The sequence below is a fragment of the Vombatus ursinus genome, unplaced genomic scaffold (assembly GCF_900497805.2).
Source record: "Vombatus ursinus unplaced genomic scaffold, bare-nosed wombat genome assembly UNPS02014175.1, whole genome shotgun sequence".
Taxonomy (NCBI): domain Eukaryota; kingdom Metazoa; phylum Chordata; class Mammalia; order Diprotodontia; family Vombatidae; genus Vombatus; species Vombatus ursinus.
The window spans coordinates 461,431-467,645 of record NW_020953953.1 but is presented as its reverse complement, the minus strand read 5'-3'; positions in this window follow the sequence as shown (position 1 = coordinate 467,645).

Sequence of the window (6,215 nt, the reverse complement as noted above, 5' to 3'; positions counted from 1 at the left end):
ATAGATAGCTACTTTGGGGATAGAAAATATCTGGGTTCATATTCAGAAGAAGACAATTGACCTAAAAAAGCCACTCCTTTTTCAAGGAGGAACATCAAATGGTCCCAAGTACAAAAAGAACTCTTAGAAGAAAGTAAGAGAGATCAAGGAAAAACTAGAAAAAAAAATAAGAGCAATCCAAGAAAATCAAGAAAATTATGAAAAGAAAGTCAACCAACTTGAAATAGAGAATCAAAAACTTAAGGAAGAAAATAATTCCTTGAAAACTAGAACTGGGCAAGGGGAAGCTAATGATGTTTTAAGACATCAAGAAATAATAAAACAAAATCCAAAGATTGAAAAAAAATAGAAAAGAATGTGAAACATTTCATCAGAAAAACAACTGATCTGGAGAAAAGATTGAGGACAAATGATATAAGAACAGTGGGACGACTTGAAAATTATGATCAAAAAAAAGAATCTTAATACAATATTACAATAAATTGTCAAGGAAAATTGCCCTGAAGTTCTAGAAAAAGAAAGCAAGGCAGAAATAGAAAAAAGCCAGTAATCACCACCTGAAAGAGACCCCAGGAGGAAAACTTACAGGAATATCTTAATCAAGTTTCAAAGCTCCTAGTTAAAGCAAAAATACTGGAAGCAACAAGAAAAAAAATAATTTAAATATCATGAAGCTACAATAAAGATTACAGAAGAGCTAGCAGCTACTAAACTGAAGAACCTTAGGTCTTGGAATAGTATATTTTGTAGAGCAAAAGAGTTGGGGTTATGATCAAGGGTAACTTAACCCTGCAAAGTTAAGTATAATCCTAAATGGAAAAAAAAAGGATATTTAATGAACTAAAAGACTTTTAGTTAATTGGGACAAAAACATCAGAACTTAATGGAAAATGCAGCATATAAGATCCAGGAGAAATATAAGGGACTCAATAAGGTGAAATTGTTTACTTCATACAAGTGAAAATACTAGCAGTACTCTATATGATTGTCATCATTATTTGGGAAGTTTGAAATAAAGGCGTGGGCTGAACTGAGTATGATGGGGTGATTCTAAACAAATAGAATTGTGCAGGTAGAGATAAAAAAGGAGTAATTATCTCATACAAATGAGACATAAAAGGAAAAATTGATACAGAGGAAGCTAGTAGCGGAGAGGGCACATAGTGCTGAAACCTTACTCTTGTGGGAAATGAGTTAAAGAGGGAACAGCATATATATCTAGAAGACTATAAAAGTCTCCTAAATTCAGAAAGAAATAAAAAGGAAAAGAGATTAGGGTAGGGGGAGAGGATAAGGGAGGGACTCATAGAGGGTGGGTAAGGGTTAAGGAATTGGAGGGCAAGGTAGTGGATAGAAGTAAAGCAGAGAAGTGAGGAGGGATAGGGCAAATGAGATGAGAAGGATAGGAAAAATAGGAAGGAAGAAAATACTTAACAAGTAATTACAGCTTAGAATGTGAGTGGAATGAACTTACCCATAAAAGAAAAAAAAGAAATGGATAGTAGATAAAAAATTTGAATTCAACAATATGTTGCTTTCAGGAAATGTTTTAAAAATGAGAGATACACACAAAGATAAAATAAAGGACGGGAGTAAAATTTATTATGTAAAAAAAAAAACCGGGATAGAAATCATGATCTCAAACAAAGATAAAATAGATTTAATCAAAAGAGAAAGGGAAACTATACTAGGTGTTAGCAATATCATCAAATATTGTTTTAGACCATTTAAAATAACCAGATAGCATAAAATACCTGAGAGTATGCTTGCCAAAACAGACATAGAACTATATGAACACAAACATAAACACTTTTTTATACAAATAAAGTCAGATCTAAGTAACTGAAGTAATACTTATTGGTCTGGGGTAGGTAAAGACAATGTCATTTTAAAAATGACAATTTTACCTAACTAATCTATTTATTCAATGCCATCTCAATTAAAGTACTGAAAAATGATCTTACTGAATTAGAAAAAATAATAACAAAGTTCATTCAGAAGAACAAAAGCTCAGGAAATACAAAGAAATCAGGCAAAAAAGATGTAAAGGAAGTAGATTCAGCAGTATCAGACCTTAAACTATATTATAAGGTGAGAGCATTGTAGAAGTATAAAATGGGTAATTCCGATTACTTTAACATTTTCTTGTATAGATAAAACCTATGTCGCCAAGAATAGAAGGAATGTAGAAAATAGGGAAAAGACTTTCATAGACAATCTCTCAGATAGGACATGATTGGATTGGAATATATATATATTTTTTATCATGGATATGTTTTTTTTAAATTAATTATTATTTTCTTTTAGTTTTCAACATTCACTTCCACAAGATTTTGAGTTCCAAATTTTCTCCCCATCTCTCCCCTAACCCCACTTCAAGACAGCATGCATTCTGAATACCCCTTCCCCTAATCTGCCCTTCCTTCTATCACCCCCCCCTTCTCTTATCCCCTTCTCCTTCTAGTTTCCTGTAGGGCAGGTAGATTTCTATACCCCATTGCCTTTATATCTTATTTCCCAGCTGCAAATAAAAACAATTTTTAACATTCATTTTTAAAACTTTGAGTTCCAAATTCTCTCCCTTCCTCCCTCCCCAACCACCCTCATTGAGAAGTCAATATAGGTTATACATGTGTAGTCATGCAAAACACTTCCATAATAGTCATGTTGTGAATGACTAACCATATTTCCCTCCATCCTATCTTGCTCCCTGTTTATTCTATTCTCTCTTTTGACCCTGTCCCTCCTCAAAAGTGTTTGCTTCTAATTACTCCTTCCCCCAATCTGCCCTCCCTTCTATCACCTCCTCCCTTCTCTTATCCCTTTCCCTCCATTTTCCTGTAGGGTAAGATAGATTTCCAAACCCAATTGAGTGTGTATATTATTCCCTCTTTAAGCCAAATCTGATGAGAGTAAGATTCACTCATTCCCTCTCACCTTCCCCCTTATCCTCCACTGTAAGCTTTTTCTTGCTTCTTTTATGTGAGATAATTTACCCTATTCTACTTCTCCCTTTCTCCTTTCTTACTGACCTTCTAAGTTGTTTTTGGCATTTGTGGGTTGAGAAGTCTGGAAACCACCACAGCTGCCAGTGATTCAGTCCCCTGAGGCCTGCTCTAGCCTATGCTGAATTGCACTCCTTTCCCAGCCCAGCGCAACAGACCTTTCCCATCAACCATCCAGGTTGTCTTGGGCTGAAAATTTGTTTCACTCTGTCTTTTGTGGGTTTTTCTGCTCTAGAATTTGTTTAGGGACATTTTTTTTTTTACAGGTATTTGGAGGGGTTTGGGGAAGAGGTCAAGCAAGTTGTTGCTTTTACTCCATCACCTTGGCTCAGCCCTTTGGATTAGAATATTAATGTGTGTAGGAAATGAGGAGCTGGTTGATTTAGAAAAACATGGAAAGATTTGGACTTTATGAAGGAAGATGCTATCCATCTTCAGAGAAATAGACAAGTAGAAATGAGCATAATATGGTCTTACATATGTATATGAATGTATATGTGTATGTTTATAGATATCTATGTATATGTATTTGTGTGTATCTATATCTATATATCTGCATTTCATTGTATCTTTTTTTTGGGGGTGGGCAGGAGGGAGGGGGAAAAATAAAGTAAAAAGTGCACTGCAGAGAACAAAAGAAAACCAACAAGGAAGAAAAAAATAGCTGGGCAGTTTTGAAAACAATGTTTCGTATTTATTATATACGTTTTCTTGAAATGGAAGTTTATTGTTTATATTGAATCCTCTCATGTTCTGCTGTGTACATGGCCATTCTTTTTTCTATCCTCATTTTACATTTAAGTTTAAAATAAGAATTAAAAATAAATAAAAAATTTAAAAAATATATAAGTTGGACTAGATGAAGATTGTTCAGCCTATGCATGTGTTAGTAAAACTGCATCAGGCTATCCATGATGAGCTACTAAGGGTTGTGTTGTCTTGATAAAATAGAGAACGTCCCAAAAAGCTTCACATCTACCTGGTCATTAACTGACCCTGTAGCTAGTCAATCAGATCCACATAAGTCTTTCTAGGAAGGCTACATGCAAGATGCCTATGATATAGATGATCCATGTCAGAGACAATGCTGAGATATCATCCTCTGGGTTGTCGACCCAATTTTCATTGTTAATTCTACATCTGGAGACATACCCTGAACTGTCCTTTGGCATTAACCACACTGTATGATTTGTACTCTTAAGTATATTTTTGTTTGTTTTAGGAATTTTTTAAAAAAATGTATTAAACTTGTCTTCCAGTGCTTCTTGGGCTAGAAATAATTTAACATTATATTAGTGGAGGATAGTTGACTAGAAAATTTTTTAGGTGCACAAATTTTTTTAAGAGATGTGATCAATCAATCAAACAATATATAAGCATTTATTGAGCATATGCTATGTGTCAGGCACTGTGCTAAGCACTGAGGATACAAAAAGTTTCTGTCCTCAAGGAGCTTACAGTCTTAATGGCAAAAGAAAACATACTAATATATACAAAGCAAGCTAAATACAAGATAAATAGGAAATAATTAACAGAAGGAACAGAGGGAAGGCACTAGAATTAAGAGGGGTTGGGAAAAGCTTCCTGTAGAAGATGGATTTTTGTTGGGACTTGAAGGGGGAGAGGGTGGGAGTTTGTCAGTAGGTGTGATGGGGTGCTTGGGTACTTGTGTTTGGGTGCTTGTGCTTGTACTTTCACCCTAATTTCTCCCTAGTCTCTGAAACACTGTCTCTGATAACCACTCCCCAGGCCAAAGACACTGTGCCTAGCAGTTATTCATGTATGGGCCCCAGCATAACCCTTATCTCTCTCCTTGGTGCAGCTACACAAAACTGGGTGAGAGAGTGCTGGGCTGCTCAGGCCCCAGCCCTCAGATCACATCTCTGGAAGCCTCCCAATTCCTTAGTAAGTTCCTGTCTGTTGAGAAAGCTTTCCCTTGTCGCAGTGCATTCTCTCATCAAGGCAGAGGGAGGGTGGTGCCTTGCTCAGCCCAAGGAGTTTTGTCCTTGGCCGGCCCAAGGACTCTTCCTCCTGCCAGACTCCCAAGATCCATACCTCTGACATCTCCCTCACTGGCCGGTATACTCCCTGTACTTTCCCATCCATAGCTCCCAAAGACACCTGGACCTTTGGATTACCTCATCAGTGTCCCTGGCATTCCTTTCCCATGCCCTTTTCCATATAAACCCTAGGTTCAGCTTCAATCTCTCGCAGGTTCCTTAAGAATCCTTGCCTGCTGAAAAGCATAACAATAAATCTTTGCCACCTTGACTTAAAGAATGCTTGACTCTGTGAAGTCATTCCAGATGACCAGTCCCGTGCTCGGGTCTTTGAGGGGTCTCAACCTCTCAGAGCGTAACAGGTGCAGTGGAGGTAGGAGAAACTTCCAGGCTCAGGGAATAGAGAAAATGCCTAGAGCCAAGAGGTAGAGTGTCTTCTTGGTGGAACAACTAGGAGGCCAGTGTCACTGGATCAAAGAGTACATGAATTCTAACCCTAAGCCAGAATCTCTGGATTGGACTGAGTTAGGTCTTACTCAGAACAACAGAGAGAGTCTACAGAGAAAACCTAAGAGTAATCAGGAAGTAGCCTTGAAGTACACTCATGAGTAGTAGGTGCAGCATGTATCAAGATACACTAGAGAAGACCAAGGAGTGTTCAGTTAGGTCAGAGAATAACCACGTGAGAGCACGGTCAGGAAATTCAGAATGCAAAGAACATCCAGGAAAAGTTGGTTCTTACTGAAAACAATGAGAACAACAAAACCTTCAGATAGGATGAGGATAGAGGAAAGGCCATTAGATTGGGCAATTAAGAGGTCACTGGGCAGTTTAAAGAAAGTAGTTTCAGTTGAATAATGAGGTTGGAAGCCAAGTTTTGTCAAAACACAGAGAGCATTCTTTCATGGGATTTGTTCTGGATTCAGTCAAAGTCTGGATTCAGTCAAAGGGCCACACTTGAGGACCTAGAGGGCTACATGTGGCCTTGAGGCCACAGGCTCCCCACCCCTGCATGGTGGTATGAGGAGAGATACAGGATAAAAGCTATAGGGGAAGACATCAAATGAGAGTTCTTTAATGATGGAGGAGATCTGGGCATGTTTGGAGGGAGTGGGGAGGGATCTAGTAGTAGGTTTATAAAGCTGAGATGAGGTAAGGAAGATGAGGTTAGATAATGCTAATCATTGAAGAATGGTCTGGGCAGAGTATC